Below are 15,556 nucleotides of genomic sequence, written 5' to 3' on the forward strand. Positions count from 1 at the left end.
TAGGAAAAAAACCTCATAGACACAGACAACAGTGTGGTGATTACCAGAGGGGCTGAGGGAGGTAGAAGAGGGTACAGGGGGGATAAACACTGGCGGAAGGAGGTAACTTGACTGAGGGTAGGGGACACACAATACAATACAATGTACAGATGACATATTACAGAACTGTACACCTGGAACCTGTGTAGTATTAACCAATGTCACCTGAGTAAGTTTAATAGAAAGGAAACCATTTTATGATTACAGAAGTAGGGTATGGATGATATATTTTAAAATTTCTGCTAAATTGTGTTTTTCAAGATTCCTATCATGAGCCCTGATTTTATATATGTATATATGATATTCACATAATTGAATGAATTCAGTCTTTGGTTTTCTTCATACCTGAAATTAAGCCAGGAAAGTTATAATTTGCAAAATAATATTTATAATTTTAGCACGTTGTGGTCCTTGCAAATATCTCGCATTGTCCCGTCTCTCTCTTCCCCTCTCTTTCTCCTTCAGCTGTCTTCCACCAGCTCCCCGCATCCTCTCCAGCCCTCTCCTGCCTCTCTGCCCACACCGACTGGAGGAACCAGTTTCTCTCCTTGCCTTTCCTCCAATCCCATAAACTTAAAACAAAACACATGGCCTAGGACAGGGTGCTGTCTTCAGTTTTTGATTGCTTTCTTCTGATATGTTCTTGTCGATTTTGGATTCTGTCCTTCAAAACCCCAAGAGCACACTTTCTAGGTATGGAGCAAAGTAAGGTTTTTTTTTGTTTGTTTTTGTTTTTAATTCTCCCACTCAGCAGAATCTTGCTGAGTGTGTGGGATGCACCAACTCAGTGGTGCACGATTTGATTGGAAGCAGCTGACAAGCCACAGCCATCTGGTAAGTGCACTCACCAAAGAGGCTGTCCCTTGTGGTTGCCTAAGAAAAACATGTGTAGTCTCTGGGTCACAACGGCTTATCCTTTGTTCTCCTAAATGCTAGATGGAAGCATGCTTTTCCCCATAGGCCTGTGGGCTCATGGAAAGGACCCTGGTCTGTGTACCACAGAGACCCCGTATGTAAACTCCATCCCTCCACACCCTTCCCCTAGGTTGCTATGGGGATTTCCCTGCACTACTTACTCTGCTGGTCCCTGTTACAGATCAAAACTTTGGTGTTCCTGTGTGGTGGGGCAGCCTCCCTGACTTCTCCAGGTGATGGTAAGCTCCCTGAAGGCAGGTACTTTCTCCAATCATAGAGTCTGGCACAAAGGAACCACTTAACTATTTTTGTAATACTTCAATGCATTGCTGAGTATGGCCTACTCCTTGGCCACTCCAACCCAGTTCTGGAATGGGCAGGCATAGCTGAAGGACACAGCCTTAGACAGAGGGCTGACTCTTGAAGCTGTGGACTCACCAAGTCTCTGACTTTAAGAAGGACCCATTCTTCAGAAGGGCCCAGATTCTCTCTACGGACCCTAAAGCTAAGGATGTTCCTGCTGGCCAAATGTGCTCCAGGATAGACTGTGGACAGACTCAGGGAATGAATATGCGGAGGACCATGGTTTTGAACACTCGTCTTAGTGTATTTGGCTGACTGCGATCTCCCGTGATCAGGGCAAGCTAGTGAGAGCTGTCCATGGAGTCAGTAAGGCATGCCTCTGTTGGTTATATATATTTAAAAATTATTTAAAATTGACTTTTATACTCTTTATTAATAGACTCAAAGAAGAGTTTTAGATTTATTTTAAAAAATTGAGCAAACAGGAAAGTTTCCAATTATTTCCCCCCCACCTTTTGCATCCAGTTTCCCTTATCATTAACATTGTAATTTAATATGACACATTTGTTGTAATCAATGAACCAGTATCTGTACATCATTATTAATTCTATAATCAGATCTCCTTGGTTTTTTTTTTTTAATTATTTATTTGTTTATTTATTTATTTTCAGAGAGAGGGGAAAGGAGAAAGAGAGGGAGAGAAACATCACTGTGTGGTTGTCTCTCACTCACGCCCCCAACTGGGGACTTGACATGCAACCTAGTCATGTGCCCTGACTGGGAATCGAACCAGCGACACTTGGTTCGCAGGCTGATGCTCTATCCACTGAGCCACAGCAGCCAGGTAGATTTCCTTGGTTTTTAACTTATGTTCCTTTTCTATTTCAGGATTCCATCAAGGATCCCACATTAATTTAGTCATCATGTCTCCTTGGGTTCCTCTTGGCTGTGACTGTCTCTCAGCCTTGCCTCGTGGAGATTTGTCTGATGTTTTTCTCATGATTGAACTAGTGTTATGGATTTGGTGGAGGATGACCCTAGAGGTAAAGTGCCATTCTCATCACATCATGCCATATTACATACTAGCAACATGGTTATCACTGCTGTGGTTGACCTCGATGACCTAGCTGAGTAGTGTTTGTCAGGTTTCTCCATTGTGCATGTCACCACACAGTTCACTCTTGCTTCCTTCTTTCCATACTAGACTCTTTGGAAGAGAGTCACTACTGCATATGTATTTATGTGAATGCAGTGAGGTACCTCCTCAAGGGCATGCATTGTAATAGTTTTGTGGTTCTATGTGTGTATATCTCCATATAGAGAGTGGATTTGCCATATGGCTTTGATACTCTGTAGATTTTATAAAACACAAAGACCTGTGAGCAAGATTATGTGTGTGTGTGTGTGTGTGTGTGTGTGTGTGTGTGTATGTGTGTGTTGGGAGGTCAGTTCCATGTGAGAAAAACTTCATATATTTATTTCAGTAAATATATTTCAATAAATATATATATTTATTTTTAAAAGTATAGTCACCATGTGGAGGCCTATTTATTTTAGAAGCAGAGAGTATTTAGCTAAGAAAAAGTTGGCATGGGTGATGTAATAACAGCAACCACTAACATTTATCAGGCATTTATCAGTGTTGTACCAAGAATTTTACATCCATTTTATTTGATTTTATTTCAACCTTTAAGACAGCTGTGTGGCCTTGGGTCATTTACTTAACCTCTATATTCCTCTATATCCTCATCTGTTATATGGAGAAATACCTATGTCATCAAATAGTGTGTGGAAAAATGAGATCATAAGTGTGGGGGGTATTAGAGAGCTTAATAACTTGCCCACAGTCACTTAGATAATAAATGACAGAGCCATGGCTGAAATCCACATGCAAATCATGCCAAGTCCATGTTTGCAGCCACTACACTCTATGCTACATGTCCTCCCAGGCAAGGTATCATCTGGTTTGAATAATTCTAGAAACACAAGAGAAGAAAACAGTCTTGCCAACCGAGATGTGCAGCTTCCCATTTTTCCTTCTCACAACCTAATTTTCAGGTAGGATTAGCTAGAGCATTAGAACCCTCTGTTGAATAGGTTTTTTGTGAGCTTTCCTTTTTGTCTCTTCCCAAAGGAACATTCTAGAACATTCTAAGACCCTGGTGATAAAGTTGCTTTATTTTCATCCCTCCTAAAAGCTGATTTAATGGAGCCATGTTAGAGGAAACTCACTCCTCTATTTCTTTTTTTTTTTTTTTCTTGATGAGATGTTGGTCAGCCCTCCAAAAGCCTACTACCCCTGCATGTATGGCGTGCTTCTGTCTCTACTTTGTCTTTGGGGACCACAACCACTGAGCATGAACCTAAGTAGATGTATTCTGAAATTAAAAGTATCAATAGAAAATTTTAAACTACTACCATCACCCCCACCTGGTGTGTGGAATTATGCTGATTTACTTCAATTTCACCAAACTTTCTAGAAAGAAAATCACTCTCAAAAATGTGCCAAAGACTTTTGAAGCCAAAGTAAAAAAAAAAAAAAATAATAATAATAATGTATTGAACCATTGGCTGAAAGGAGGAAAAATGCAAATGTTAAAGCTCTGGGCTGAAAAGCAAGAAGAGTGATTATTCAAGAAGACTCTGGGAACGAAGTCTCCCCTCAGAAGCCCTAACAAGGAGGAGTCCCTTCCCTCTTTTGGATGATCTCAAGGTGGCTTGAGTTGTAACTATAAACTGGTTTTAACTGGCCTCCTGAGTAGCCTGGCAACGGAGGCCCAGAGCTGGTCGAAGACTTCTATTTCCCTCAACCACAGGGAGGAAAAGGAAGGCATGGTGACTAGGTGCTTAATCAGCAGGCAAAGTCGAGCCTTTTATACTTTGTATACCGCACTCAACAGAAAGTTATTGCTTAATTAACCCCTCTGAATGAATACCTGATAATTAATAAACCCATGAAGTATACCCCAAGGCTTTAAGTTGAAGAAGGCTCCTCTCTTCAAGTGGAAAGAGAAAAAAAATCATGCTGAACTAATGGGAAAAAATTCCGGTAGAAGGCAAAGCAATTAGGATTAGTGAATTCCATTTCATTTAAAGTTCCAAGATGTAGAAGCCATTTATCTAACAAATTAATAATAGGAGTGACTTGCCTATTATAGTAACGAGTCCTTATATTTTATTAGTGGAAATCCAAACTGAGTAATTTAATGATAGACAAGCTTTCATATATATAATTTTTTGTTACACTTTTAAAAATAATGTCACTGCACAGATAGTTTTAGATTTATGCATCTTTCCTAAATTAGTCTCCACTTTAGTTTGGAATGGTACATTTCATATTATAGCTCTAGAAAATCAATATTTTTTAGTGTTTTCTTCCATTTTAAAGAGTTTTATCATTTGGCTAATTGTCACCATTAGAAAAGAGTTGATAAGTTGACTCTTGTTTCACAGGAATTATTAAATTGGCCATAGACTATCAATGGGGACCGTTGGGGGGCTGTCGAATGGGTCACGGGGGAGATGGGACGCATAGCAGAAGGGAAGGTATTAAATTAGGGCTGCAAATATTTCTCCCTAAATTGAGATACAATAGGAGGTATGCCCTCAAAAGTAGTTATGATAGGGATATCATGACAGAGATCCACATGCTCAAGTTTCTCATGGAGCCTCTGGGATTTTGGTTGGGGCCTACGACAAGTGACCAGGCCCTGCGAACACTGTTCCTCCGATCTTCTCTCCATCTGAGGAATTCATCTACTTACTGAGTCCCTGCTATAAGCCAGGTGTTTGGCATGAGCTCTGGCCATTTCCTCAAACTGGGGAGCAATGAGAAAAGACCTTCTATGACCCTCCACTGTCCAGGTTCTCTCTTGCATCAATTCCCGGAGAACTATCTCCTCCAAAGCGGTGAAGGCAACAGCAACTAGCTGAGGTGACACACAGTCTGAAAAGAAATAGAAGACTTCAGGGAAAGGCAGACTGGCTCCCAAGTCCCACCAGCCATAACCTTGTTCTGGTCCGAGCCTCAGTTTCCCTAACCTGCAAAATAGCAATATAAATATTTTCTACATAGGCTAGTTTTTGTGTTGTAGATAAAACTTTTGTAATGTGGTGAGCACCTAAGATAGTTAATAATTTTTTTCCATTTCCTGCCAGTATGCAAAGCCTTAGAGGGATCCTAGAGTATCCAAATACTAACACTAGTAATAGTTATAGCAACACTAAAAGTAAAATATCATGCCAGGCATCCTGCATAGATTTTTCCAAACTATTTTCAACAGTCCTAAGAGAGCAACACCATTTAGCCCATTTTAGAGGGGCAGACACTTCTGTTGGCATAACTAGTACTCTACTGCCAAACTTCTAAGTAAGAACATTTGAGCAGACACACTCTATCCCTGCCTGATAAATAAGCCTTCTTATGTAGAATATCTCTGATGTTTGTACAAAGGAACCAAATGCATATATCTAAACACACACACAAAGATCAATTGTATTCAATAATATAGCAGGTGCGTTTTTCATCGTTAAAATTCCTGCAAGAGTAGTTTTTCTTCACAGATTGAATTAGCAAAGTAGGAATAGATGAAGTCAATTGTCAACTGTTCAAATGCAGGTTCATATTATAGAGATAGATCACAACCTTGGGGGCTGCTAATGTGGAAAGATAAATCCCTCCTCATAAAACGAGTATTAATAGCAATCTGCACCAATGCATTTAATTTCTCATATCCTGGTAAATCTCCAGAGCGTGCATGAGGTGCTTGCTTCCTATTAGCTCACTCAGATCAGAAAGTACAGGATCATCCTAAAAACCCCTCTTTATTTTCCCAGCCTGCTTTGTTTTATTCTGAAGAACTGTAATGTCAACATTAAACAGAACTAGTTAACAGGGATTTTAAGAAAATTAAAGGCACAACCAAGTCTAGACATCCCAAAATAAGTGGATGGGGGTTGTACATGCCTTTGGTCCAGTTATTCTGGCCACCTTCTTAATGGACAATTTGGATCGCTGCACAGTCAATCCGCTTAATTGCCTCCGTGTTGGCCATTAAAACAAATTGAATGCGCTATGGCCAATTTGGTCATGTCATAAAGAAATGACCTATAGGGCCCATCGAGAAGCAGAATTTCAGCCATTACTCGATTATATCTGATCAATGGAGACAGCCCATATAGGAAATCCAGGAGCCAGAGTGGATCATATAGGAGCCCTAGCCTACTTTGCTGACCACATTATTAGGATCAACTGTCAACAGCAATGAAATTAGCCATGTAGTTGACAAAGCATCACCTTACTCCATCCTGGGGAAAGGAAAGTCAGTACCTCATGACTTTGCCTAAAATATCCAGTCAGCAAACCAACAGGTCATCTTTTCCACTTTAAGTCCTGAGTAATTTGAGAAGGAGAAAAAAAATTCAAAATCTCCACTGGCTTTGACCTCTAATGTTGGTGTAAAAATAGACCTCATGCGGCATTCTTTGTGATTAATGCTGGGCAAAGGTAATTTAAGCGAGGCCTAATTTTCTTATTTTTCTAGATCTCATCTCCATGTACTGTACTTTCCCTGTACCTCTGCTTATTTGAGAAGTCTTAGGATTTTCATCTGGGGCCTCTACCACTCAGTCTTTCGTCTGAAGTCACCTTGGTCTTCAGCATCTTTGTGAAATTGGACAAGAGGAATGACTCTTAATAAAGGTATTGTTGGATTATACTTTATGTTTTTAAGCCAAGGAGAAATAAGTATCGGCAATATTTACTGAACATTTGTTATATGCTAGGTGAAAACCTCAGCATTTTAAATATATTGTTTCATTTAATCTTCAATTGACCCCAAGAAGTAGGTTCTGGAATCACTACTGTATGGATGAGGCAATTGATATTTAGTTTAATAAACAGCCAAGGTCGAGGTCATCCAACAGTTTCAGAAACAGAATGGAACTCCTAGCCTCTCTGACTTCCAAGCTTGTACTCTCAAATATCATCTTGTCCTAAGCACCACTGGTTGCTCCCTCAGCCTATGAAGGGAAGTGTTCTCCGCCAGGAATCCCTGTTCATGGGGAGCTTAGCAATGTGATAGGAACCAAAAAGAGATCACTACCAACAAAGAGTGTGTGTCACCATTCTCACTGGCTAGAGTCCCTATGGGAATGTCAAATGCTTATGTTGGTCACTGGCAGTCATCATGCAGGTGGCCTGTGCCAGCGTACCAGTGAGGGTGGGGTCATGGTGAATTCTGAGAAACCATAAGGGACTACAGTCCCTCTCTCACGTCAGCTTCCTCCTAGGAGCCAGTGGCCTTGGCATGAATCAATTAGAAGTGAAAAGAGCCATAGCTACTCTAAAAGAAGAAAGATCAAAAAGACAGAGTGATACATGACTATGAGTAGTGTTTGGATTCAGTGAGGCAGATGGAATGGGCCTGGGGTTGGAGAATTCAAGGTGGGAAGAGGAATACGAAGAAAGGACGATGGAAAGATGGACTTAGATCAGGTGGGTAGACATATGGGAACACTAAGAGAAGAATGATGGTTGGCGGTTGAATGGATTGTAGAGGCCAATGGGGGAGAGGAGACTGAGTCAAGGACAGTGACTGAGACTGTCTTAGTTCCAAGTGTATCATAGTAACAATGTTTACTGTTCACCGCCACCATCACTGCCACCACCACCACCACCATCACTGCCATCACTACCACCACCATCACTGCCACCACCACCACCACCATCACTGCCATCACTACCACCACCATCACTGCCATCATCCCCATCCTCATGACCACCACCACCAGCACATGAGCACTGACATCACCACCGTTATAACAAAAGAAACAACAAAGGCATCTAAATTATTGCATGCTTTCTGTGGACCAGGGAGACTGCTGAATGTGTGTATTTATCTAATCCTTGCCAAAACCTTCTTTCTTTAAAGATAAGAAAAGGGAGACCTAGAGAGTTCCAGAAAATTTTTGAAGGAAACAGTCAAGTGTAGTGTTATGCTTTTAACCATTATTTGTGGTTATTACAGAAAAGACAAAGCTATGACAAAGACAAAAATCTTGAGCAGAGCTACAGAACAGAATAAAACTCAGGCTTTCATCATGTTGGGTCAGTCTTTTGTAGATCTGATCAGTATTTGGATGTCCATCCAGCAATCTTGACCAAAGCTAACTCTTCATGTGTTTTGCCCACTGTTTGCTTCCTGGTGGCAAGTTGCCAGCACCTGGGAAGTCAGCTGTCTTTGTGGCCAGCTTGTAACCCAACACCCTCCTGGGCAGGTATGGTCTAGTCTGCCTTTGGGAAGACCATTCATTCCTCCTCCCACAGCCTCCACCTGGAGTCAGGGTGAGGGGAGCTGTAGAAAAGGGAAGATCTTTTTTAAAAGTTGCTATTTCCATGGAATCCTTCCTCTGCTCTGAGTATGGTTTAATTGTTCAGTAAGGACTCCAATGAGTGAATTACATACAGCTTGATGTACTGGTTTCTGTATAAGACATTTCATAAACCAGGTGGCTTTAGTAATTTGTTTATTGTTATTCTCTTTTCCAAGCTAGAATTCATCATTTTTGTGTGAGAAAAAAGGGACTCTCTCCATCATTTATAGCTTCATGCTAGACATCTATATATCTACAAACTGTCTTAGGGACCTGGGAGATGAGAGACATTTAGCTATCAGAAACAGAAGCTAATGAAAAGAATTTTTAGTCCAGTTGTTTAGATCACAAAACTGAGACCCAAAGATTTGGACTGCATACCCTAATTAGAGGTGAATGCTTTTAAAGAGCTATCTTAAACACATAATAGAGATTTAGAAGCTTTATATCACTTAATGTTTGGGGATTGATAAACCTTAAGTAAGAGATGCTTCTGAGGAGGGGAAGAAAAAATAAAAGAAATAACCAACCCTTTTAACAGGTGGAAGGACACAACTTTCCTCTAATTCTGGTTTAAAAAAGATCACAATTTGTAAATGGACAAATTGCAAGAGGGCTAATAATTTTACAAACCAAGATGCTGTAGAACCACTTTCAATATAAGTTCTGCTAGTAAATTTTAAATCACATCAGATTAACTAGTAATTAGTTACATGCAACTTTTATCGGCTTAGTAAAGGCAGGGGTGGGGGGTGTAGGGAGAGAGAGAGAGATGAGAGAGAGAGAGAGAGAGAGAGAGAGAGAGAGAGAGAGAGAGAGAGAGAGAGAGTATAACTAGGATTCAGAGGATTCAGAGGAGCAGGAAATTTCAAGATGGGGTTTCCCCCTCTGTAAGCCAGTAACTAGATCATGGGCTTGTTCTTTTGTGGTCTAGGAAATAAAAGACATTATTCATCTTTTAATCTTTCAGAAAGGCAACAAAGAAGGTCAAAATACAGGGGTTGGAATCAAGAAACCAGTATTCAAGGCATATGCTCTGCTACTTAGTAGCTAGTTAACTTTGTTCAAGGTCCTTAACTTCTCTGAGCCTTAATGCCCTCACTTGTAAAATGGGGATCATCACACTTGATGCTGTTAAGATAAAATGAGAAAATGTACAAATGTTCCTGATAATGCAAAAGTCTAAAATAGTGCCTGATATAAAATAGATACTCAGTAAAATGATATAAAGTACACTTAATAAACATACTGAAAAACATGGAAATTTGTGTTCGCACTAATCGGTGTAAGCCTGAAACCCAGGAAGAAATCAGAACTGCAACATGAGATGAAGGACAAGCTTAATTGCTAAGAGCCCCAAAGAAATTTCCATTTAAGCAAAATGGTTCTTCAGTCCTTGCCCCAGACTGAGTGGGGTTTCTTATAGGATTTTTCTTGCTGAATGAGACGATGGGGCCCATTATCAAGATGGCCTGTACCAGTGATTAGATGATGTCAAGTCCCTTCAGAGAAGAGCGAATACCGCTACCAAAGCTTGGGAGCCCACAGGTTTGGCTAAATGATGGGGGATCCCCAGCACCTGAACCAACTAGACCCATTCCAGAGAAATGAACTAATCTCAAAAGACACTGCAAAAATGAGTCTGGACATAGCAGTTGGCTCCTCAAGCTCTTCTCCTGCTAGATTAGTTATTCAGAACCAGCTCAGGCATTTTGCCTGTCTGTCTTCTCTACAAAACCTGCACCAGGTGCCCAGAGCCCCACAGAACTTTTCCCCCAGACATCGAGTCCTTCCTGGGAGGAAGGCCCAAGACGTCCCCTTCCTGCTAACACAAGGCTTCTGCGCCAGTTAGCCTTTCTCCTTAGTGTCCCCTGACCTCCTCAATGTGGACATCACTGCCAGAGGTCCTTACTTAAAGTTGTGCCTCAATTACCACTTCTTTGTGTTGTCTGATCTAATCCTCAGTAGCCATCAAGCCCTGCTTTAAACATCCCGTAATCCAAGGACACATCTTCAGCTCTAGCCTGTGCTGGAGTCTGGCATCTAAGCTCCTCCTCTCTGCTTTACCATTCCATCTCCATTCCTAGGGACCTCATCCATACACTGTGGATAATGATGCCAACATCTTTGGGTCATTGTTCTCCAAGGCAGGACCATGGCTGACTCTTCTCTGAATTGTTGGCCCCTGGTAGCGTGCATGGCATGAAGAGAGCATTCAAAACGTGAGTCCTAAGTGGAGGCAAGGAGGGACACCGCCAATCCTTCAACTCCCTATTGTGTGTTTGCCATTTATCTTTGGAATTCCTCGAAGTGTACTGGAATTCTGGCACAGAGAGTGCTTCTCACTTTGCGTTAGGGGAGCCAGCCATTGTTAAGGTACCCAAGTCATGTTAACCCTTTGTATCAGTCTCCAAAGGTGGCCATGCCAAATTATCACAAACTACGTGGCTTAAAACAACAGAAATTGATTCTTTCATAGTTCTGGAGGCTGGAAGTCTGAAATCAAGGTGTGGGCAGGGCCCTCTTCTCTCTAAAGTCCTCAGGGAGGATCTGTTCTGTCTCTTTCTTGGCTTCTACTGTTGCCAACTAGGCAATTTTTGGCTTTTCTTGACTGGTGGATGCATCACTCCAACCTCTGCCTCCATTGTCACGTGGCCTTCGCCCCAGGTGTCCTTGCATCATCAGTTTTCTGTGCACATCTGTGTCTTCACACAGCATTTGTCTCCAAGTCTCTTCTCCTTTTCTTATAAGGACACCAGTCATATCAGATTAAGGGCCCATCCTACTCCAGTATGACTTTATCTTAACTTGCATCTTAATTATGTCTGCAAAGACCCTGTTTCCAAACAAGATCACATTCACAGGCACCGAGGGTTGAGACTTCGACATCTGTTTGGGGGATACAATTCAACCCCCAGCCTTGGGCCAGTTATTTCCCCACCCTGAGTCTCAGTTCCTGCATCTGTAAAATGGGAACGATTCTGCCTGCCTCACTGAGGTCCGGTGGGGGATTAACTGAGACAATGTGTAGGGCTTCATTCTTCAGAAGACCTCACCTATGATCTGTCTGCCTCTCCCTGCCCAGTCCTCTTCTCAGCTGTTTACAGTAGAATCTATGGACAGTAAAGGAAGTTCCAGAGGTAGGACTTTGTTCCGCAGAGGCCAAAGAGAAGTATAAGAGTCTACCGATTCTCACAGAGCCGCCTTCCCCCCAGCCTGGGGCTTCTCTTCGTGGTGAGATCCTCTGCTTACCTTATTCTTCTCTATGTGAGACACATGGCCTGGCCTTGGTCAACTGACTCTAATAAAAGTTTCGGGTGATTCTAGGACAGCAGGCTGAGATGTGTGTCTTTGGCTGGTTACCCCTGTCATGAGTGGTTATTTTCTCATGGTCAAAACAAATAAATACATAAAAATACCTAAAACTTATAGGGAATCAAGTTTCCAAACTGTGTTCTTGCGGCTGACTTCTGAATCATAGTTCAGTAATTAAAAGAAGACAACACCGAGTTGCACTTGGCAATGAAACATAAATTGTACCTTGGTAAAGGTCAAATACTAGTTACGATTAACCAGACGAGTCACACTTTCTCCTGGTTAAAACAATACTGAATGTGAAGGCTGTTTATAGGATTCTACACCCCCTGCCCGACCCCCTTCCTTGTAGAAGTTCATGGCTGGAATCTGAATTGAAATGGGGTTTTATTATTTTTTTTCTTTCAATTTGTGAGATGATTTCCATACACTGCGGTCTGGCAGTCTGCACTTGAGCGATACTATAGCATTATCAGGGTGCTGACAGCTGCTCTGGAATAAACAAGCAGTGATGCATTGAGCTGGCAAGTCCATATGGTTTGGAAAATAAAATGAAATAAAATAAAAACATTTGTTATCATTTTTGGAGTTTCTCAACACAACCAGCTTCAGCACCACTCTAATGCCTCGCATGACTTTGCTTTAAAAATAAATAATGATAAACGAGAACATTTTGTTTTGCTAGGAAGAGTGGTTAACTGTGCGGACGGGGCAAGAAGCCTCGACGTCCAGCAGCTGTTGCTCATCTCTGGTGCAGGGGTCTCGTGATGGCTCTGATTTGGCTAAAGCCCGAAGACTGGATCAGGGAAGCCAGCGGAGTCTTCTGCGTATCATCTCAGACACCGCAGAGCGCTGGCACTCACTGAAGATCCTGGCTCTGCAACCCCTCTCTCCCCGCCCCCCATCCACCACCCCAGGAGACTAGATGGGAAGATGGGAGGCAGGGATGAGGGCACAGCTCCTAAAAAATTAACATGGGTTCTTTCTCCCAGAAAGGGAAGTCTGGGATTGTGTTTGGTGTTATAAGGGCCTATGCTTTTCTTTTTAAATAAAATAATACTAACAACCAATAATTCTGGCAATTAACACTGGCATTTGTAAAGCACTGTCCTATGAGACTATGCGGTCCCCTTTGGGGGTCTCTGGCATCAATCTCTGTTCTTATCCCATTTCCTGAAGGACCAATCTTGCTCTGCCGGGTCACCTCTTCAGATTTCTCGTATATAAAGTAGGAACTGGAATTCCTACTCCAGGGGCTCATCTGTGATGCTCTTTGATAATCAGTAATATGAATGGAAATCAAACATGCAATAAGAGATCTCCCCCACATAAAAAATCTTTGCTTTTGGTGAGAGGACATTAGTTCATTGTGACCACACTGATTCTATCCAACTGATCCAAAGCTCTGATGGGCAGTTTCACGTGCCTTAAGTCCCTTATAAAAATGGAAAATGAATGAGTCATTACATAACACATGCGGATTGAAATGTGGAAGGAGTGTAAGTAACCTCCCAGAGGGCAGGGACCTTGTCTGTGTTTCGGCCATATCCTGAGTGTTTCTGAACAAGTCGGCTCACTTCTCTGAACTCCAGTTTTCACATAAATGAAATGGGACTGGTTTTCTACTCCAGCATGCTGGCACATACTAAGGGCTCAATAAATATAGGTTGAATGAATGAATAATAGATATGCCACCTGGGGATAAAGAATGGATGAGTGTGGCTGGAAGGCATCTGTGTGCTGGCAAATTAACTCTGCAAACAACTGAAGTCTTGGGTTATAAACACTAACAGTTTTCCTGGTGTAAATATTTCCACCGCGGCTGATCTTACACTCCCGGAAAGGGGTTACTGAGCGCTGAGTGGGAAGACATGTGCCCTCCAACTCCAGCGTGCCTTTGTCTTAGGGACTGAAATGGTTGCAAACCAGAGCTTCATTTCCTGGTGGTTTTCACAGAGCTTCTCCCACCTGGCAGAAAAGTTTGGGGACTTCCAGTTTGCTTGGGTTAACACAACTCCAATTGTCTAGCTGATAGCAGGACTTTTCCCTTGATTTTGGCAGAGGCAAGAGAAGGGTGTAAGTTGCCAGGTGGTGGGTGTGGATGCAAGACCTAGTGGGCCCATTGGTTGACCATGGGTTGGGACCATCCTGCATGAATGCATGTCCTTTTACTCTTCACTGCTGTCATAGTCCTGGGAACCCCTCCTTTCCCCCTGCCCTGATGCCTGCAGTGATTAAACCCAGGCAATTGTCAGTAGACCGGGCCTGGTGGCACTTCTCAGTGGGCCATTCCCAGTGGCACCTTTGTGATTCCTCATGTTTTCCAAGCTTTACAAAGGCTTCAGGTTTTTGTTTTCCTCCCAAGATTCATTTCCTGCTAGGTAGATCTCCTATTTCCCATCCTCTCTTGCAAAATTGCGAGGAGTGGCGTCAGCACATCTCTGTACAGTAAGCGAATATATTTGGAATGCTTATTTCCGAGAGCTGTTGAAGATGACTAAAAATTTTACACCGCACAGAAGGACTGACAATACATTTAGGAGTGGCGAATGGAAGCGCTGTTCTCTCTCCTTCTTGGTAAATAAATAACTGCAAAGCCTGTACTCCAATACCGGAGCGTCAAATCCACGGCGCTCCATTGATTAACAAAGAAAAGCGATACATTTAGAAGAATCCTAGGGCTCGCACCAGAAGCTGACGCTGAAGGTTTATTTTAATGTAGCACAAATCAGAGTGAATGATGTGAAAAGAGTTCTGGTTCTCGTAGAAGATGCCCCTTGTTTCTACTCGCGGGAAATATCTCCCGAACTCTTTCCCGAGTCTGCAAGCTGAACCGATTCCACTGTGGCTGCTTTGCCCCCGGAAGACCTCTGGGCCCATCAGGAGCCCGCAGAGGGCTGGGAGCTGTGCAAGGTCTGGACCAGAAATTGTGCTCTTGAGTGATTTGCAATATAATGAGGTGTCCCCAGGGCCTTGTATTTTCTTTCACACCGCTGAACGCTGACATTTATGTTGGGGCACACTTAGATAGAAATTTGGAAGGAATGCACACAGCACTTCTGTGAATCCTGGGCCCATTCTCTAACCCAGGGATCATCTCTAACAACAAGGACAAATAGATTAATATATATTAACCACATTAGAAGAAAAACAAGAAAATCATTAGAAGAAGATGGAGGAGAGGAGGGAAGAGAAAGCCAGGGGAGGAAGAGGGGCAAGGAAAGAAGAGAAAGAGAAGAAAGACTCAGGTTAGGAAGTTTTGCTGTCCTTTGTAAAAGTGTGTTAGCACATGCTGTTCCCTTGTCTCATAATGCCACTCCTCTCTTTCTTCACCTGGAAGACTCTGACTCAATCTTTGGACCTAAGTATTATTTCCTCAGGGGAATCTTCTATAAACCCAACGACTGGGCCAATTCCCTATATTAACTGGTCTGACAGAATCTTCTGTTCTTTGTAGATTGCATCATGATTGTAATGATTGCAATTATATCTTTGTGTATGTGTTTATTTGCTATGGGCCTATGGGCCTGTCTCCTCCACAGTCTGACAGCTCTAAACTAGTGAGATTCCAAGAGCCTGGGGCCACGCCTGCTCTGAATAGGGACTTCAA

General features: G+C 42.3%; 1 long non-coding RNA gene across 1 annotated transcript; it reads left to right on the top strand.

The window, feature by feature from the left end:
- The first annotated feature begins 683 nt into the window (after window positions 1-683).
- Window positions 684-12,971, top strand: LOC149994262 (uncharacterized). Its single transcript, XR_016507857.1, has 4 exons — window positions 684-873; window positions 2,146-2,300; window positions 6,801-6,958; window positions 12,632-12,971. It is a non-coding gene; the product is annotated as an uncharacterized LOC149994262 (long non-coding RNA).
- The last annotated feature ends 2,585 nt before the right edge of the window (window positions 12,972-15,556 follow it).

Source organism: Furipterus horrens, unplaced genomic scaffold (assembly GCF_987537825.1).
Source record: "Furipterus horrens unplaced genomic scaffold, mFurHor1.1.pri manual_scaffold_13, whole genome shotgun sequence".
Lineage (NCBI taxonomy): Eukaryota > Metazoa > Chordata > Mammalia > Chiroptera > Furipteridae > Furipterus > Furipterus horrens.